Source organism: Mchenga conophoros, linkage group LG22, assembly GCF_057382185.1.
Source record: "Mchenga conophoros isolate Kocher_MC1m ecotype Shallow Benthic linkage group LG22, M_conophoros_male_GT1.1, whole genome shotgun sequence".
Lineage (NCBI taxonomy): Eukaryota > Metazoa > Chordata > Actinopteri > Cichliformes > Cichlidae > Mchenga > Mchenga conophoros.
The window spans coordinates 17,360,804-17,382,026 of record NC_140546.1 but is presented as its reverse complement, the minus strand read 5'-3'; the positions used below and the strand labels follow the sequence as shown (position 1 = coordinate 17,382,026).

At 39.3% G+C, this 21,223-nt stretch overlaps 1 protein-coding gene across 2 annotated transcripts in view; it reads right to left on the bottom strand.

The window, feature by feature from the left end:
- Positions 1 to 21,223, bottom strand: part of csmd3b (CUB and Sushi multiple domains 3b) — a 421,680-nt gene that overhangs the window by 192,364 nt on the left and 208,093 nt on the right. The gene's annotated exons all lie outside the window — the stretch shown is intronic.

The following is a 21,223-nucleotide window of genomic DNA, read 5'->3' as shown; positions in this document are numbered from 1 at the left end:
AAGAAGCTTGCATTGATCTGCAGAATATAAAATTGTGTGCTTTAATATAAATGCTCGATTTAAATGAATGCAGTAAATGTTACTAAACTAGGATGTAGCAACTATATTTGTCCGATGTGTCTGACTTCCTTAAAAAATAATAAAAATTTGGATATTAAAGAACAATTGTTTTAAGATAGCAAAACAGCATTTTCCTGTTTGTGTCCCCTGTGTATGAGTCGCACAGCCTCCCTTATTAGTATCTCCTGAGCTTATTATTAGGCATCCAGAAGTAGCTCGCTGGCCAGTTTCAGTACCGAAGCAATGTAAGATACATCAAACATCTACAGTTTGCAAAACATATCCCACACCCCTGTATACTCGAAGTAGCGAAAACTTTATAACTCACTTTTAAAAGCGACACCTTGTCAAAACAAAGATAAATGGCACTCGCAGTCACAGTAAAGGAAGGTGCACAAGCAGTCAATTTAAGACCAGTAACAACAACGCTAGTCTCCAGAGCACATGAGCTGATAACTCCACAGAGTCAAATGCAATAACCAAAACCATAAGTTATCTTATTTGCAAGAACATGTGTCCATATAGAGATGTTAAAAACGTAGGATTCAGACAAATTAAACTGAATCTAGAATTGATGAGTTTGCAGCACTCCCTGAAAAACATCCCAGCAGTGTGCTGTGTGATGATTGGAGGCAGCAGCTCACATCAAATAAAGTTTTGCTGCTGCAGCACTTCACAAACCACAGACAAGAAAGTGATTTAAAAGAGCTGGAAGCTGTCTGCCAGTTAGCATCCGAACGAAAACTATAGTATTATTGACTACATATAACAAAAGACCGTGTTATTTCATACAGTGCTGTGGTGCATTTTCTGTATATTTATCACACTTTCACATTTCAGATCATCCAAGCAACTAATTTTCATATTGAACAAAGATATCCAGAGTAAATACAAATTGCAATTTGTAAATTATGATTTCTCAGATGGGAAACGGTTATCCAAACCTAACTGGCCCAATGTAAAAAAGTAATTGCCCCCTAAACCTAATGACTGATTGTGCTACACATGGCTGGAAAAACTGCAATCAAGCTTCTGTGGTAGCTGGCAATACGTCTTTCACATTGTTATGGAGAATTTTTGTCCCACTCTTCTTTGCAGAATTGTTATAATTAAGCCACACTGGGGGGTTTTCAAGCATGGCCGAACTGTTTAAAGTCATACCAAACCATCTCGATCTGATTTAATTCTGGATTTTGAGTACGACACTTCAAAACCTTCATTTTGTTTATTTTAAGACACTCAAAGGTCGAGTTGCTGATGTTTTTTGCCAAATGTGAGACAACCCTTTGTGTTCTTTTTGGTCCAACTCTCCCATGGATGCCATTTATGCCAAGTCTCTTTCTTATTGTTGAACCGTGAACTCTGACCTTAACTGAGGCAAGTGAGGCCTAAAGTTCTTTAGATGTTGTTCTGGGGTCTTTTGGGACATCTTGGATGAGCCATTGATTCACTGTTGGAGTAATTTTGCAAGGCTGGCCACTCCTGGGAAGGTTCACCAGTTTCCTCCATGTGTTAATAATGCCTCTCAGTGTGATTCAGTAGAGTCCCAAAGACTTAGAAATTGCTCTGGATAGTGCATTATGTGTTCCTTTTTGAGCTCTTTTAGGCTACTTCACTTTGTCAGACAGTTTCTGTTTAAGTGGTTTCTTGATTAAACAAGTCTGGCAGTAATCAGACCTGGGACTGGCTCATGATGCTGGACTCAGTTTTTTTCAAAACATGTGTCTCATCACAGTTAATTCATGATTGAACAACCAAGGACAATTACTTTTTCCCACAGCAGAATAGAAAAACTGCACATCTTTGTCTAATATCATTTTTTTGATGATCTGAAACATGTAAGTGCGACAAATAAGAAATCAAAGAGGGGCAAACACATTTTTCAGAGCACTGTATATACTATGAATATTATATTGTTTATTGTCAAAGCTTGCTGTTAGATGCTTTGACAAAAGCCTTTTTACAAATTTATCATTATTGTATGAAAATATGGAGCCTGTAACTCATTATGAAAGCCATCATTTTAGCTGACACATGATGCATTTAGGATCCTCACTAATTCTGTTGTGTGTCATCTAGTAATGGCAGGCCTGGTCAGAGACCGCTTCAGGAGCAGCTGCTCTAATAAAAAGAGACATTTGTTGCGTGTTCACAGGGGAGGGTGTGACACCTATAGCCAACTCTGATTACCTTCTGTTAGTGTGCAGCAGACATGGCATGAAACTAGTCAGATTTCCTTGTTGCACCTGCTAATTTTGGATACTGCTTGCTCCTGCCTGATCAATCATAATGACACATCTGTGTGACAGTGTTAAATATTACCGTGCCTAACCTTAAATCTCCCACCGCTCCCTGGTCTATCTCAGCTGCAGTATAAAAGGAATGCTTTATCACGTCTTCTCAGATAAAGGTTGCATATAATTATTTTCACTTTCAGAAATTACATAATGTTCTTCAAAGACCTGCAATGATTCATTTATCTCTTTCAATACGCCGGTCAAAAAAAGTTTAACATCATTCAATCACATTTTTTTTCCTATAACTGCAGGCTCAACACTTTGTCATGAAACGTTATCAAACATTTCTATTTCCCCTCATCAAACAGCTCTCTTGAGAATGTTAAGCCTTAAAGGTTGTACTTCAGGATTATGTGATGCAATCTAGCACATCAATCCTCCGACACTGACCAAGACAAAAGATGCCTTGGAACAACACCTTTGGGTGACTACACCAGACAGCACTTGGGATCTCATTATTAGCTGCCAGAGCGTCTCTCCTCCGTTTGCATTTGCCTTGGCTTACTGCAGTTAAAAGTTACTCATCGCCTCTATTGTACTGCTGCGAAATTGTCAAAAAATGTTCTTGACCTTCGCGCCAGCTGATGATACGAGCGGCTGTGTCATCAATCACCAGTGATAAAGGGCCATATGTTCTGGTTAGGCAACTCTGTTCTGTACAATGCCCAAAACTAACTAGCTTTATTATTTCATTTTGAGCCAACAACTTCAGTGAGATCGAAAATAGAATTTTATTACAAATGAGTCTGATCAAGATTGTAAATCAGTTAAGCTTTTAATTTAATATTTCCTGATAATGAAGGAACACAGAGATTGCTGCACCTACAGGCAACACATAAGCTCACTTGAACACAAAAAATAAATGTGGTTGATTATTACATTATTAGTAGAAGTGATAATGATTATTTTTTAAATATCAATTAAAAACGCTGTTAAGATTGAACCAACACCTGTCTGTAACAGTCAGCCTAAAGCTATTATATCAAGAGCTATGGTTATTTCCAGATCATATCTTATCTATCCATCCATTTTCTTCTGCTTATCTAAACCAGGGTCACAGGAGCCTATTCCAGCTGTCATGGGGCGAGAGGTAGAGTACACCCTGGACAGGTCATCAGTCTGTTGCAGGGTTAACACAGACAAATAGCCATCCACGCTCACTTTCACACCTATGGTCAATTTAGAATCACCTACAATCACCTACAGAAAGACCCCAGGCTGGATTTGAACCCCTTGCTGTGAGGCAACAGCAGTAACTACTGTGGGGAAGGCTGTGGCTCAGGAGGTAGTACAGGTTAGTGGATCAATTCTCCAGGTTCTCCAGTCGAAGTATCCTCGGGCAAGATCCTGAACCCCCAGTTGCCTCCAATCATTTAGTGTGCGTGTGAATGTTAGACAAAAGGCTTATGTATAGAAAAAAAGTGCAAATGACGATTGTAGTAAAAAGTGTTTTGAGTGCTCATCTAAATTACATAAGCACCATCTAAGTACACATTTAAGACTGTGCCACCATGCTGCTCACTTATCTAAAGAAAAATAAATGGATGAATCAGCATCCATGAACAGATCTGCATATAGCTAATAATTAGCAATAGGTGTTTAATTTGATGCATTTTGCACATCACGAGTATATCATGACACTGGTTTTGTTTTAGGTGCTGTGTACACAACAACATTCAGACCCATGGAGGGTAGAAATAAGATCCACATAAAATCATCAACTCCATTAACCTGTGCTAACACAACAGTAAGGCCCCAAGATTGTGGTTGGGTGCATATTTTAGCCTGTTGTGCTTTTAGACATCTGATGTTTGATTGATTAACACTTGCTGGTGAACTTTGTTTCAAATGACAAACTACAGGTGAGAGTAGAGCTGGGCGATATGAGATTTTTTCATATCACGAAATGTTTTTTTCATTTCAGGCGATAACGATATCTATCACGATATAAGCCAAATAACTATATTTGTAAGATGTAAATGTGCCGTTGCTCACAAGTAAAATGTGAAATAATCAGCAGCTTGTTTTTATTTAAATATTTATTTCCCATAATAAGTTCAACAGGGTAGATGTACTTAAGGAACATGAGACTTTTTCAGATAAATAAAGGCAAATATTGCAAACTACACAAAAGGCAGCCGCTAAAGCGTTTAAGTTTCAAAATAGAACGAAAAACGAAACAGACTACTAAATTGTCAATTCCACTTAGAAACAAAATATTAATTCTAAAAATAAATCTTAGTTTGTTTTACAGAAGAACAGACAAAACTGACTAACTTTTGTCAATATCAAATAAACTGAGAACTAAAAGGAAATTCTCAATCTCTCCTTGTTGTATAGCTGAGCTTTTCAAACAGTTTTAACAGTTACTTTAGTCTGACAAAAGCCGAATGACGAATTAGCGCTTCCAGTCAGAGACTGAGGCTACGTCCACACGTACACGGGTATTTTTGAAAACGGAGATTTTCCGTTTTCGTTTTAAAAAATAATCCCGTCCACACATAAAGGCAGAAATGAAGGAAAACGCTGCTATGAACATGCCAAAGCAGCAGGTGGCGCTAGATTCCTAACCGTGCAGAAATGTTGGCCAATCAGAAGTCTAGAAGCCTCGGTGGGAAAAAGTAAACAAAGCTGGGGCATAGAAGCAGAACCGAGTCGTATGTGTGGAGGGACAGTAACTGTGTGTATATGTAAGCATTTAAACACTGCAGAGAGTAGAAGTAACAGTAACAGTATTGTAGAAATTCATTTCACCGAAACAATAACGTGGCGCACAGTGTGACACATGCACCAGTTTATTGTATTTCCAGACGTGCTTTCGGCACAATTTATAGTGCACGCTACTCTGTTTTTTGTCAGACTTGAAATAGCCGAAATACCTTCACACTACGGAACTTCTTTGGCTCTTCCGTTCGACAATCTCTCCGGCATTGGAACCATCATCTGTTTTCTCTTCGGTCCCGCTCGGTTGACTTTTCTAGTCGGCACACTCATTTCCTCCATTACCCGCTGGCTGCTTCCCAAACAAACACATGCGCGGCTTGGCACTTGTACTGTACGTAACAAGTCACGCGACGTGACGCTGCGGCTGTGATTGGTTCGGCTCTGCGCTACTTAATTTGGATTGGCTGACCTTTTTTTTGGGGGGGGGACAAGAGCGGCGAGGTCTATCGCGATAGCTTAATTTCTCTATCGAGTAAAAGTTATATCGCGATACATATCGTTATCGTTCTATCGCCCAGCTCTAGGTGAGAGATTCACAAAGAACCATGAAGAAATGTCTTATGATCCCATCACGGAGGATCAACCTAAATAAATCTATAGGCAGAGACTGCTTTGCTGTCTGTGTGCAGTGCTGTGATCTCTTCTCCGCTTTTATTTCAGACAGTAACCTGGGGAGGCGCAACACATACTCATGCCCCAGTGCACTTGCACTGACCCACAGGAGGAGGGAAAGTGTGCGTGTGTGCGTGTGTGTGTGTATGGAAGAGGGTGCTTTATGTGTTAGCGTGTGAGAGGGAAAGAGAGGTAGTGTTTGCCATGTTGCCTTCATTTCTTATCACATCAGTGAGTTGGTACTGGCCTTTTCTTTGCCTTTCCGCCTCTCGCTCCCTCTCTGGTTGTTGTTGTAACACCATCTCTCTTTTCTTCCCTACTGGTCTCCGCTTGCTATACACCCCTCCTCTTCCCTTTGCTGCATGAAGATTATTTTTCGTAGTAAAACAGTGCATGTCCTCCACTGCCCTCGGCTCATTTAAGCTGTTTCTCCCACGCGCTGCAGTCCCAAACTTGTCCAGACATTACACATCAGCAGTGCATGTGAGAACACAAATGTCTAACGCGGTCAGATCAGATATTCAACAGTCTTTAACTGTCGAGCTCTCTAGTGTGATGTCCAATAGTGTGGGAACAGCACAAGTAATGTCCGATGAATTTACAGCTAGCGAGTGTTCAGTCTGTGTCCTTCAAGGACCAAACCAGTACAGTAACACATCAGAAGGTTTGTGAGAAAGGACATTTTCAGACAATGTCCCAACCTGATTTTCCAGTTCGTATGTGAAAACAGCTTAAGCCCCCACCCACCAACACGACACACGCACACACACACACTTTATACTTCATTCTCTTTTTCAAATTCATCCCCACTCACTCTACCATCTCCTTCCTCATCATCCCCCTCACCCTCCAACTCTCCATCTCACTCTCTCTCACATGGCCCGGGGTGCTTTGATCACTCGTTCTTAGCCTCCTTATCCTGCTTCCCTCTCTCCCATGCGTTCATCCCGTCTTCCCTACTGTGCTGTCATCAATATCGCAGTCATCTGAGGATTCCTTCTTTATCCCTCTCTGTCTCCCTGTGTCTTTCTTTAAGATCTTACTCCCTTTGCTTTTCACTCTCCATCTCTTACTCTCTCGTGCTGTCTTTCTGCTGATTGATTTTACGTTTAATGGCTTTTCTGGCCTCATCTCTTCCTCTCCCCTCCTTTCACTGTCTATCCCACCTCCCCCACCCCCCGCAACCCCTCCACCCCCTTTCCTTCCTTCTGTCCCATAACTCCATCTCCTTTCCTGCATCACTTTGATAGGCAGATCACTATCACCATCAGATTTGCGCACAGACACACACACACACACTCACACAGACTTCAATCACAGAAGACCCCGTGTGCTGTCAGCCTCTAAGGATTATGGGCCATCTACATCATCCTCTCTTTCCCTCTGTCTTCAGGCTGTATCCATCCATCCCTTCTGCTCTCTTATCTACATCCATCCACCCATCCATCAACCTCTTGCCCCCACCCTTGTACTGTAAAGTCGAATATATAGCCACCCTTCTTTCTCTCTCACCACCCCTACTATACCTTTCATACCTAAGCTTACCTACTATAAATGACCGAATACACATGAAATATACAGGTATACGTCCACATAAATGGGTTAGGGTTAGGTAGTTATGTATAAGTAATTAGCCTCTGCTCTGAAACATTACCACATGATCTTCATCACACAGCTGTACTCTGTGTGCCTTGTTGCCTAACTATACAGAGGACGCAATTTCACTCGCGGTCTCAATGTCACTTTCACAATTCAGTCATGCCAGAGCCCGTTAAGTGGATATGGATGTATAAGAATAAGACCTCACAGGCAATGCCATTGCCCTCTCTTAGTTTGGCAGACGCAATGGCATTGCGTCTGCCAAACTAAGAGAAACTTTGGTATTGTGAACAGAATTCAACTTAGCTTTTGGATAGAGTCCAGCATCATTGAGCATATAAGCTTTACAATGAAAATAACTACATAAATGCAACTTTAAACTCACACAATCTCATTTGGAAATAAAAAAAATAAACATTCCAATGCAACCTATTTTTACTGAGGATCTACAAAATAAAATGCAACTTGCCCCCTCCCTTTATTTTAAGCACAAAGTCTCACATTCAGTTTTCCACCTAAATCCATCACAAATTGCCGTTGCAAAGATAAAACAGTTTTATAATCTATACATAACTAAATTAGCTAAGGATGGGCTAAAAACAGTATTTTGAAAAGGTTGAGGCCAGGTGTCTGTAGAGGTGTGCAGGTGGCATTATTATAACCACCATTTGTGGTTTTGATGCAGTATCCCATTTCCTCCCTCTCTTCATTACACCCTTAGCACCCTCAACAAACCATGTTTTGGATCAATCAGTAAACAGGACTATTGTTCATCTACTTAGAAAAGCCAGTGTGTCTCAGTCCACCTCAAATGACTGACCTTGTCCCCCTCTCCCAGGTTAAGTGGTTTAGAGATCATTGCCCCTTTACTTACAGCCTTCTTTAGACAAAAGCTTTGCTGATTGCCGTCCTGTGTTACTTAGCAAATCCTCTGTGAGAAAGTTGCTTTTTTATCTCCATTTATTGATTAAATAGATTGATTGTACTGCTTTAACTGCCCAATTTCGCTTGCCTGAATATGCTTGGGATACAACTGATCCAGTGATTCCGCTGACATATACCTCTTAAAATCCTTTAGTTTAGCAGACAGTCTATAATTAATGTAACATGTGACTTCTGACGTTTTAATTTCTCGTTCTAGTTTTTAAGTAATGTTCTGTGGAAACCTGGGGAACAGCCAAATTTAACAATGAACAATGGCTGCAAGCTGATTAACTTTATAATTCTGCAGTAGATCTAATCTATCTAAGTGTCATGGTCCTGAGTCTGAGGACTCAGTGTTTTGTGTTCCTTATGCTTTTGTTCATTCAGAGTGTGTATTCTGTTGTGATTTTGCCATTTTTTAGGTTTCTGTTCTTTGCCTGCCTGCTTCCACTTCTCTGTGTTCCCTCTGTCTGTCCATGGTGTTATTGTGTCTGCTCATGAGTCTGCCTGTCAAGTTCAGTGTCCGGTCTGGTTCTCTGTGTCTGTTAGTTTCCTGTTTTATTCTGAAAGTTCATGTCTCATGTCAGTGTGTTCAGTTTTACCTCTCCCCTGTCTCGTTAGCCTTATTGCTCCCAGCTGTGTCTCCCTCCTGTGGCCCATTCCCTGATTACTCCCCGTGTATTTAAGCCCTGTGTTTTCCTGTGCTATCTGTCGCGTCGTCTGTTTAACTCCATGTCAGTCTGCATTATTCTGTTACCTGGTATTCATTCTGCGTCTCTCTGCCATCTCTCTTTGTGCATTTCGCTCCTCCTCCCGTGAGTGTCTGGTTTAAGTTTTGTTCTTTAGTTTTCCCAGTTTAGGTTTGTTTACTCCCCGCTCTGCTCTTCCTGTTTTGTCACTTTATCACCTCTGCAAATAAATTTTCACTCGCACCCCAGTCAGTGCCTGCATCTTGGATCCTTTTCTCAATTCACCACACGACTGCTGTGCAGCCGTGACACTAAGTGCCATTTGAATATGTGCTTCAGTAGAAGTGATACAACTCAAGGGACTATGACTTCCAGTGCAAAAAAGGTTAACAATCACAGTGCCACATATTTGCTTATGTTTGATTTTCTGTGTTTACCTGTTGCAGGATCTTAACCATTTGTTCATTTCACATAACAGAGCTGATTATTTTTCAGGCTTACCTACAAACGGAGCAGATGTTCTATGTTTGCACTTTTTGTTTCATTCTTGTTTTCTTTTCTCTCGACAAGAAGTATGACCATCATTTCCCTTTGATGATGCTTCAGCATTGCAGCATGTGTAATAGGATACAGGATTATTCTTAAAGGGTAACCTTCAGTTCACTGAAGCACAAAGGAACCCGATATTAACCTTTAAAACTTCCAGGAACAATGCCTGTCTTAATGTACTCTTTGAGTAAATTATGTTTGCGCTGATTTGTAAGTGCATATGGAAAGTGATGCATAAAAAAAGAAAAGCGTTTGCACCATCTGGCCACATGTTATTTGGCAGCTATTCTGCAATGCAGCAAACATGTGGACTAAAGTCATTTTATTTTTGTCAAAGGCAAAACATCCTGTTTTTTTTTCTTATTTAGAGAATTTATCCTGCTCACACCTAGAATCTACCATTGTGTCATAGAAACACCAGCTTTGCTTTTGAGACGGTCACTAAGATATTGAATCATTTCTTTACTTATGTTCTAGGAGAGGTTTTGGGGGATTTACATTTATCTTGCTTTAATTCTGTTTGATTCTGTATAAGTTGAAGCTTGCGACCACGAGGTGCAGGAGTTTCTTTAACCTCCTAAGACGGCATGCATTTTTAATTCCTCTTTGATATTTGGGCATATTGGGACCCGATGAATGTAAAAACAGAATCACCAGATTTTTATTTTTATCCGATTTTTGTTTCTAAGAAAAATTAGCACCACATATGAAAACATTCGTTTTAAATTTTGATAAAACAGAGGCAGTATAATGTCCTCGTAAGTGGATATCAGGCCCCTGTACAGCAAAACTTTGTATTTTGGTCTAGACAACCCAAAATGTGATGCCCACATATGTGCCAGGTCCTAGCACTCAGGTAAAATTATGTTTATGTCTACATTCAGCTTTGTATGACTAATAGCAAGCAGCTTTCTTTGTAACTTGACTTCAGTAACTTCAAATTCAGTCCTTTGTATGTGTGGGTTCCACTACTCCTTTTTACACCCGCTTACGTCTGTCATATTTTTCTGTAACCCTTCAAAAACTTGTTGTAAACATATTGGTTGCTTTGCTCTTCTTGGCAGCATTACATTTTCGATGAATAGTTACAGCGATTAGGTCGCACACCCACCCACACACAACTAGTAATCACGCTGACCTTCAACTCCTCCCACCATCTGTCCACAAATCAGAGAACAGATGCTGTCTGCCAGTCAACTAACACCCTGACATTTAGACCAATTAGGGCAGAAGAGTGATAAAATGGTAAATCAACAGATTGAGACATAAAGAGAGACGGCACAGATTGATAGATAGATTGCTATCGTAATTATCATTCTTACAGTCATCGTGTGACCCTGACTTACTGAATCATATTTGGAGTCCTGGTAACAAATAGCAAGTTAACTCATTATTTTGTGATTACCTCCTCCTGTAAATGTTACTCTTTGACCCCTGTTACTTACCCCACTTAGCTTCTACCTCAGATTGATGATATCGCATAACTTGGCTTTTGCTGAATATACGTGAGCATTTTTCACTCCAAGAACCAAGCAGATGAAGTTAAAATGATATTCCGACAAAATGACAATGATAAATGACAGCATCGCCTACATTTCAGTGTTTTACTGAGGAACGCTTCACGAGGACTTTTGGGGAGCTTAGAAGTCTGAATAAAAGCAAAATGCAAGGTCACAGAAGTTAAAGATTTGTTGAAGTAAATGACAACAGCGTGGGTGAACAAAAAGAGTGAGACTGGATGATACTTCACAGCAGAATTGAGATGGATGAATCTGTCTTATCCATTTTCTCATCCGGTAATTAAACAGAGTTTATAAATTATTAACTGTAATGACAAACTCCTAAAGTTTTGACGTATTCGGTATTACCACTCAATCATTCACATCCTATTTCTTTCGCTCTGTTATTTCCTATACTACTCAGAAATACTCCTATTTCTGAGTTTCTTTTATCTATTGTTTTTTTTTAACACAGTTAAACACACAGCCTAATTATGACTAAATGACTCATATGTATTGATGATTAGCAGTTTAATAGTCGTGCTGAAAATGTATGGTAAGCCAAGGGTGCTTCTTGCTTTAGCGTCATGCTAAAAGGTACTCGCAAAACTTGTTAGTGTTGTTAACGCTGTCATCGAGTGTCGTTGTTCAGCTTTATATATGATACAGAGAGAGAGATTTGATGCAAGTTTCTTTGCACTGAGATGGAGGACAATAATGCAAATGTGTACAGTACTTTAGCCAAAGTTGCATCAAAAACATTATAATTGGTGAAAACATATTATTGTGGGCTGAATCAAAGTAGAAACAAATGCAATCATTACAGCTTAATTAAATAATAATATCAGGAAGGGTTGCAGTTTGGCAATAAGCTGACTGGCATCACATTTAGAATTCACCCACTTGCATGAATGTGCTTGGATTCATACAAGATAACTTTATAGGTTACCTTTAAACTTTCAGTGGGTGAACAAAAATAGTCTCTAAGATAATGGATGGATTAGAGAGGACATATACAAGTATGAAACACATAAAACCATAAAATGAAATAAAAATGACAAACTATGAAAAGTGATGTGTCTTTCTAAAAAGACTTATTAGATTACTGTCACCAACTATAGTCACTGTAATAAGGTACTGTCACAAGGAATTTGATAGCAAAATGCCACATGTCTCTAGTGTTGACAGTCTCTCAAAAAAGCTTATGAGACAAAACCTCAAATGGCCACTTCCAAATAGTTTCTGACAGTCCGTCTATAGTCTAAACAGGCTTTAACGAAAAGGTGACTGCAACATGTCCTTTTATAGATCTATCACATCCATAAAGGCTCAGCGGACTACCCTAAAGTTGATACTTAGCCCTATGTAATCAATACATACACGCATCATATGTAAGGACTACCATATCAATAATTCTCAATGTGTTTCTGACCTTTTTTGGTTCACTGCTAATGGATCTTACTCATTACAGAAATACTGACCTACCACGCAAAATGTAAGCTCTTTTTGTTTCTGTTCAATTATTATGACTAGTGAGAGCTATCCTTCACTCACCTGCCTTTTCAAACTCCCACTTGTTGAGCTTTTGAACCCATACGGTCGTTAAGTGATGACGTGACGAATCCTACTTCCGGGCCTAAAGTAGTCTGCGTTTAATATGGCTTTTGGGTTGTTAACATGTTTAATGTTATGTATTTTCTTCTATTTAATCTCAAAAAGCTCCTAAAACAGTCAGTGATCACTGTTGACCTCCCTCGGCTTTTATTACCGCTAATCATTTATTTAAGCTCAGTTTTTAAAACCTTAGGATGTAACTACAGCCCAGCCCATGCAGCAGTATATGAATGACTAACCTCGTATTGTGGATAGATTATCTCAGTTGTTCTCCTGGCTGAAGTTTGGTCCTTTTAAGCATCCTGCCATGCGATTACATTTGTTCCTGACCACCGAGAACACTCACGTTAACTTTTATCGAGTGGAAAAAAAGTTAGCTTGTTTATATTATGCTAACATAGCTGTGTCGCTAGCGGTTATGTAGCACATCATTATATACCAGCTAGCCAAACTTCAGTAACCCTACAAACGTCACTGCTGTTTAGTTTTCTGTCTTCATTTATGTTGGAAGTGATAACAGAGCTGTACGTTTTAATTTGTTTCCAAAACCCCACAGTCAGGACATGCTATATTAGATGTAGACATGTAGACTTAACGACCGGATAGGCTGTGTTACACAGTATTATCATACTGTATTGTATTACAGCAACCAGTATATCTGATAAGAAGCCTCTTTGATTACAAGATTACTGTATACATGCAATCAGCAAGATGGATAGAAAAGGTGAAGTATAAACCGACTAATGAAAAAAAAGATATAACCATAAATTTCCAGTTGGTGAGATTTTGAAAGACAGTAGTTGTGTGTGTGTGTGTGTGTGTGTGTGTGTGTGTGTGTGTGTGTTTGAAGAAACACAAGAAACATCAAGTGTTTCATCAAAAAGCAAAAGGAAAAGAAGAAACTAGAGAAAGGTCAAAGACTGATCAGAAGAGATAAAGATAGACAAAGATAGGAAGCAAAGACAAGAGGAGAGTGAAAAGTCTAGCATCTAAGCTTTGACATTTTCACTCAGTAAATATTTGACTGGTATAAATGGAATGAAATCCCTGTGGTTTGTCTGTGAACGTTTAGCTTTTACGTGCATTTATGTATTTATTTGGTTTCTTTTTAAACCAGGCTCATCAGGCTCTTTATTCAGTTTCAGGAACTCAGTTTATTTAACCAGAACCACTAGGAAGAAACTCAAATGGCAAATACACACATTATGATTTGATTTGATATGATTTATATAAATTTATAATAATGTGATGAGTCGTTAACCCACGGTTTGGAGTTTTTGTTGTGGACTCATGATGTATTTTTTTTTTTCATTTAAGGCACAATTTCTGTTCAAGTCCTATATTTAGTCCTCTTGGTATGATTGTATTTCTTAGTGTTTCTAAGTCTGTCATCTTTGGTTGTAGCTCTTGGTAAGATGATGTTAATTCTCGTCAGTGTCCAGTCTATCTCAGTCTTGTCTGTGTTTTGTCCTTAGCGTTAAATCAGTCTTGTCTCTGGGAAAGGCAGCCTAGTCTATGTGTCAAGTATGTTAGTCCAAGTCAGTGTTAGTCATTTCCTGTTTTATTTTGGTGACCTCTTGTCGCCTGTGCTTTCCCCTACCTATTTATCTGTGATTAGCTTCAGCTAGGCAGCACGGTGGAACAGTGGTTAGCACTGTTGCTGCACAAAAAGAAGGTCCTGAGTTCAATTCCACCATCAGGTCAGCAGGGTCTTTCTGTGTGGGGTTTGCGTGGGTTCTCCCCGGGTACTCTGCAGACCGTCTGCAGGCTTTATTTAATGGAAAACTTCCACAACAGTGTGAATGCGGGACCGAATGTGAGTGTGAATGGTTGTCTGTCCCTGTGTGTTAGCCCTGTGACAGACTGGCGTCCTGTCCAGGATGTACCCTGCCTCTCGCCCTATGACAGCTGGGATAGGCTCCAGCGCCCCCCGCGACCCTGAAAAAGGATAAGCGGAAGCGAATGGATGGATAGTTTCAGCTATCCTTGCACCTGTTACCTGTTCCCTTGCCCTGTATTGTGTCCTCCCTCTTAGCTTTGTCCCTTCTAGTTATGTCTCTTCTGTGAATAGTTACTTTTTTGGATTTTTTTCCTCTGGTCCAGCTTATCTTCGTATATTTGTTGGAGTTTAGCAATAGAGCATTTTTTTGAGTTGTACTCCTGGTCTTCTGAGTCCTGCACTGGGTCACACACTGCCTGACACACAGTTCACACTGACACAATACAGTGATTTGCAAATCTCAAAAAGCCATATTTTATTCAAAATAAAATACAGAGACTGAAAGTCAATTTCATGGCAAAAATGTTAGGACAGGGCCAAAGAAACAGCTGGAGAAACATGTTACAACTAATTAGGTTGACTGGCAACAGGGCAGTGAAATGATTAGTAATACAATGAGCATCTTGGAGTGGCACGGTTTCTGATAAGATGGTCAGAGGTTCACCTATTTGAAAAAAACAAAGATTTCTGAAGATATCTACGGTATATAATTTGATCTAAATATTCTCCAATACTGAAGAAATCTCTGTGCACATTGGACAATGATGAAAATCAATATTGGTTGCTTGGGATCTTCAGGACCTTAGGCATCGGCGAATCAAAAACAGGCATGAACCTGTCATGGAAATCATTGCATGGGCTGAGGAACACTTACAGAAATCACTGTGGACACAATTCACCGTGCCATCCACAAATGAAAGTCAAAGCTCTAACATATAAAGAAAAAGCCATATAATAACATCACTAGGGTTCTCATGGCCAAAGCTCATTTAAAAGTGATTGAAGTGAATTGGAAAGCTCTTTTGTTGTGAGACGAAATAGAACTTGAAATTTGTTATTGAAAATATGGACAGCGGTCCTCCGGACAAAAGAGCTGAGGGATGATCCAGCTTGTTCAAAAGCTTGGATCTCTGTTATTATGGAGGTGCATCAATGTTTATGGAACTGGAAGCTTGCACATCTGAAAAGGCGCCATCAAAGCTGAACAGTGGAGACAAATGTTAAAGCAACATGTGCTCCCATCTTTTTGAGGGAAGGCCTTGCAAGAACCCACATATTGCATCTATTACAACAGCATAGCTTCAAAGTAGAAGAGTCTGGGTACCTGGCTCCCGTCCAGACTCTTCGCCAACTAAAAACATTTGGTGTATCATGAAATGAAGAAGTTAGAAGCTTATATCAAACAAGAAGGGGGAAACATTCTTCTCCAAAAAGTCCAGAAGCTGGTCTTGAGTTTTTACATGATGAACATGATGAAGTCTTAATATGTCATGCATAATTCAGATTTTGTGGTTAGAAATTGTTATTGTTGATGTTACTGCCATTAAGTTCAAATGATACAATGCATTGATAAGGTGTTTTAAGTGTATATATGATAGAAATTGGTCACTTGAGCTCATTGGTAGGTGGTTGAAACAAGATGACATTGACATATCTGATACAGATACCTGTAGGAACTTCAAGGGGCCTAAAATGGACCTGAACCTCAACTCCTAATCGTGTAGGAGCAGTTGGCAGACAGACTGATTTTGTGTGTTACAGCAGGATGTATGTTTAAACACACTGAAACAGCTGTTGGAGTGATGTAAATAAAACAATTTAAGAAATATGAGGCCCTGATAAGAACAGAGTATGCCATAAGAGAGTTGGAGAGTTCTCTAATGGAGTTAGAGAGTAACAACATTCTCATCTATCCGCATCACCAGATAATGCAGAAGAAACAATAGAGCTTTTTCAGGACAGACAAATCTATATAGATGCATTAAGTTACATTTGAGATGTAGTATCTATCAAACAGCTGTCATGAAATTCTGATGAGTCTCGATAAAGGCGTGAGAGGCAGAGGGTGAGTGTGATAGCCAGATAGAGAGAGAGAGAGATGTTAGCTGAGGGAAAGACAGATCACAGACATAACCATGATGATGACAGATTATTTAATGAAGAACTGACTGGCTGGAAGGAAAGAAAACCAATTAGAAGACACGACATGAGCACTGGGTGCAGGAGAAAGAGATGGAAAGAAAGAAAGATAGATGAATATTGGATAGAAGAGATGGATCAAGACAACGGTTGAGAGCATTAGTGAGAACAATGGTGAGATAAGCAGAAAGATAGAGAAATATGAATACAGATAATGGCCAAAGACAGAGGTAGAGATGTGCAGAAAGACAAAACTGTTAAGCAGACAGAGTCAGGAAAGGAGGAAAAATGATCGACACAGAGAATGATTTATAGGAATAAGAATTTTTGATTACATTACTGGGAGACATAGAGCGATTTGAGTGTTACTGTGTGTTAGTGATGGATGTGGGCAGGGAACTCTTAAGGACTGAAAGATGAGGAAATGTCTTTCAAGGATAGAACTTAAAGGAAACCTTAAAACTGGGGACATTCTTCCAGTGCTTACTTTGCTAAGAAGGAAGTTTTTGTCTGGGGAATAATGATATCCCTTACCGAAAATAACTGACACAGCTGCAAAATTTGTGACAGAATGCGGCATTAGCATTCAAAAATGAAGAGGAGCATATATAATGGAAACCCAAGGATTAAGTGTGTGAAATTGTAGGTCTGCCTCTGTATGCATTTGTGCATGTGTGTATCTGGTTGATACCCCATTTTGAAATCTTCCTCACTTGTGGTTTTGTCTCATTCTGTCTCTCTTCAATGTTTAATGGAAGGAGGGAGAACAAAGTGCTGGAAGCCTTCTTTCCACAGCTGCCTGAAGCACCTTGTTTTTCTGATTTCCCATGACTTTTCGCGGTTTTGTTTTTCCTCCCTGTTTTTGCCTTCTCTGACCATGAATTTTACCCCGAATCAGTGTAGTTTCTCACACGAATATTGCAAGTTCGCCTTTCTACTTTACAACCTTTTCTGCTCATTCCTCCTTTTGTTTTCTGTCTCTATCACTTTTTTTCCCCAACTGTTGATTACTAATCCACCCTCTTACAGGAACAATACCTTTCAAGCAGTTTAAATAACCAGTGATCAATACAGGAAGTGCATTTTGTTTGTGTGTGTATGTGTGCGTGGGTGTGTGCACGCAAAACCCTGCATGGGCAAGTGCATCTGTGCTGTTAGTGGGTAGTGTGCATTCATGAGAGACTGTGTTATTGTGAATTATTTATGAGGCTAAAGTTCTCCTCTGGGAGAAACGCAATGCAACATGCTTCTAATATCTTATTCACAACATGTCTGTCTGTGTTTAAAACATGCATTGCCTCAGGAAGTTCACGTTTTCAACCCCTCCAGTAAAAGAGATAAAGAATACAGACACTTGATATATCCAGCATATAGCCCACTGCTACATATATGTGTCAGCATATGAACTCAGTCTATCATTTGCAGTGCTGCACATACAATTTGAATAGCCTCTTAAGCCACTTCAGGTGCAATGCATGCATTAGTGCCATTCATTGCTAAATGTTAAGTACAGCTATTAATTCAATTTCAACAATATATGTGACATTCTATGTTACAGAAGAATCACTTGTCCGTATGTTTGGTTACTAGCGTAACCCCCGTTTTCTGACTATGGAAGGTGCCATCTATTGAGACGAATTACAGAAGTTCTACTACCACTACATCTGTTTAACACAGATCAGTTCCTTCAAGGACACAGGTACCCTGACCCCCTTTATAATACCCCCCGGCCCCACACCAGGTGTTCTCGCTCTCAGCTTCTCAGTAGCCGAGAATTATCCATTCATATGTAATATAAAAGAATCATGCGTCTGCTGTCTGTATCTATATCCACGTCGGTACTGGAGTTTATCTGGTCAGATAATGACCTAGTAAACATGATTAACAGCATTAAAAAATAACATCTATGAAACACCGAGAAACAGTTTACTGTATGTGTATGGAGATGCAAGCCATAAAGAAGAGCTATATATATTGTTGGCATTACAACAAAACATAGCAAAAGGTAAATGAATAAACAGAGACAGGTGGCAAGGCAATCCTGATGTAAGCATTCTTAACACTTTCCCTGCCAGAGTGCTGTTTTGAACTTACCACTGACTAATGAATCACTAGTTTTTTTTTAAAGATCTACCAGAATATTTTTGTTTTGTTCAAAAGAAAGAGCAGAAAGATAGACCTTTAACACTATTGCATGATATGAAAGCAATGATTGCTGGAATATTTTATCATTGGCGGGGATAGTGTTAACCATGTGTGTCATCTAGCCTCGTCTGCGTAGCATTGTTTTATTTGTATGCGTGCAATTATTTGATCTGATGTCCTTTTTGTAAATACAGGCAGTTGCGAGCATTTGTGTGCATTAAATTGCATTTCTGCGAGCATGAGTGCGGCTGCAATTGTGACTTTGTTTTATAAACACACAGCTGTATTTGTATGGAAAATAATGTATGTGTATATGTGTGTGACAGAGGGCGTGTATCTCAGAGTCATGCATAGGTGAACAGCCTGATTGAGAATGAGCCAGTCATCCATGTTGACTACTGATACAAATACCCGAACCCAGTGTGCAGTTGTGTGTATATATCTAAGAGACATACAGCAGTAACTGTGTGCTTATATGCTCTTGTACAGGCATGTAAATGCGTGTTCTTGTGTAACAGCATGATTGTGCATATCTACCACATTTTTGTGAGTATAAACAGGACTGTGGAAAAGTTGCAGGCATTATGGTTGTTTAAATTCTTCTCCATCACAGAATACCACTGGGAAGGCATCTGATTTGTCCAAAATACTGCATGCATATGTCTCCCAAACATACAACCAGAGCGCTATCTTTAGGGACAACAAGAACACAGAGTTTTGCAGCAGATGGTATGGCCCCCTTTGGAGCCACGATTTTGACATCATGGAGTCAATCTGGGATTTATGTACATAAAGTGACTGAAGCAACTGAAACCCCCTGAGTCCAAGATCTAAGGCAAGATTGCCAAGATGCTTACAAACAAACAACCTGCCAAATCTCTTGAAAACTGTGCACAAATGCACCTAGGAGAATTGATTGTGTTTTACAATAAAATGGTAAAAGTTGAGAAATGCTGCCTTTGATGCTCTTTGCATGACATTAAGGTATAAATGAAATGGTCATTTTAATACTTTTCGTAACACCTGCACAGACCACATAGTAAGCAGATGCTGATGTGCCTGGCAGTTGTCTTGAAGGTACATTAAATAAGGAAATATTGAATGTATAGTAAATGGACAGTCTTAATTACCACTGAAAGTGCTTTTTACACTGCAAGCCACATTTAACCACACACAAAGATTCTCGAGAATGAATGTGCAGTTCAGTGTTTGGCCCAAAGACAGTTTGACACAGAGCCACAGCTCCCCATAGAAGCATATCCCTAGGTGTTATTTTTCTGTGTGATCTATATGCAGCACATTTATACCTAATTGGCAGAATAGGTCAACTGCCAATGAGCCTCCAGTAAGGCAGCACAAGACCACGTTTAAACCAACAGATGGAGCTTGATATCCTATGTTAGAAAAACTGCTTTTAGATGTAGATCACTTTGGATTTTTTTTTTTAACTTTTATCGACAATTGCTTTGATTCTGTCTAAATATTAAACAACCAGTGATGTTGCCTACTTGGGCTCACATTTGAGTTGCTGTTGGTCTTTTAACTTGGCAGCTGACCCAGGAGGTGAGACGTAACAATATTATGTATAACTTTCAGATATATGATCTTTACTTCAGAGCTTCTTTTTATGGTAGGTTTTTACTGTTACACCCGACAAAACAGCCTCGTTAGTTTAGGTTTAGAACACTTGAGGGACGTAGTTATTTTAATTCATTGCCTGACTTCCCAATATTAAACCAATACAAACTTAAATGGAGGAACAATAACATATAAAAAGCAATCCTATTGGCGCATCCATCACCGGTGCTTAACATACATGAAGAGATCACAGAGGCTCATTCATTTTACAGAGTTTCTTTTTTGTAGTTTTTTGGAACAATAAACAATGTTATAGGTTATATAAAGAAAACATAGCAAACATCAAGTTAAATTTAAACTGATGATGCTGATTAGATTCACTCCCTGAATTCCACCTGTATACTAGTTTTATGCTGTCTAGCTGTTGGAAATCATCCATGACAGCTCATCTGACATCAGCTTATATCTCCATGAACTTTCTTTCTCCCTACACAGTACCGCTACAACCAATCTCAGGGCTCCTACACTACCATACCCCACTTCAACCCCTTATTACACCCATTTTTCTACTTATTCATGGAGGTATAGTCACCCATCTACAATGTAGACAACAGCTAATACAGCTATTTTTCTGCTTTTGTTTTTCATTCACTTTGTTTTTCCTCTGCGTGTGTTTTGCAAAACAGACGTTCGAGCTGAGTACACTGATAAAGTTAGAATTTAGGTTGAAATGAAGCTTGCATTCCCATTTATTTATGTTATTTTATTGTTATTTTAATGGGGCTACTATGGCTTAACGTCATTCAAAGACTTTTGTATTCTTAGTACATTCTTTTAAAGAAGTTGCATCAACAGGTCAACTTAATGAGAGGATATCTGTACTTCTGCTTAAAAGAAGAATGCATGTTCTTAAGCCTTCTCTGTCTGACCCTGAGGAAACAGAACTTGTTAACATACACAAAGAGCTTTATTATAGAAAAGTGAAACAATGTTAAAAGCAATTAAACTGCCCAC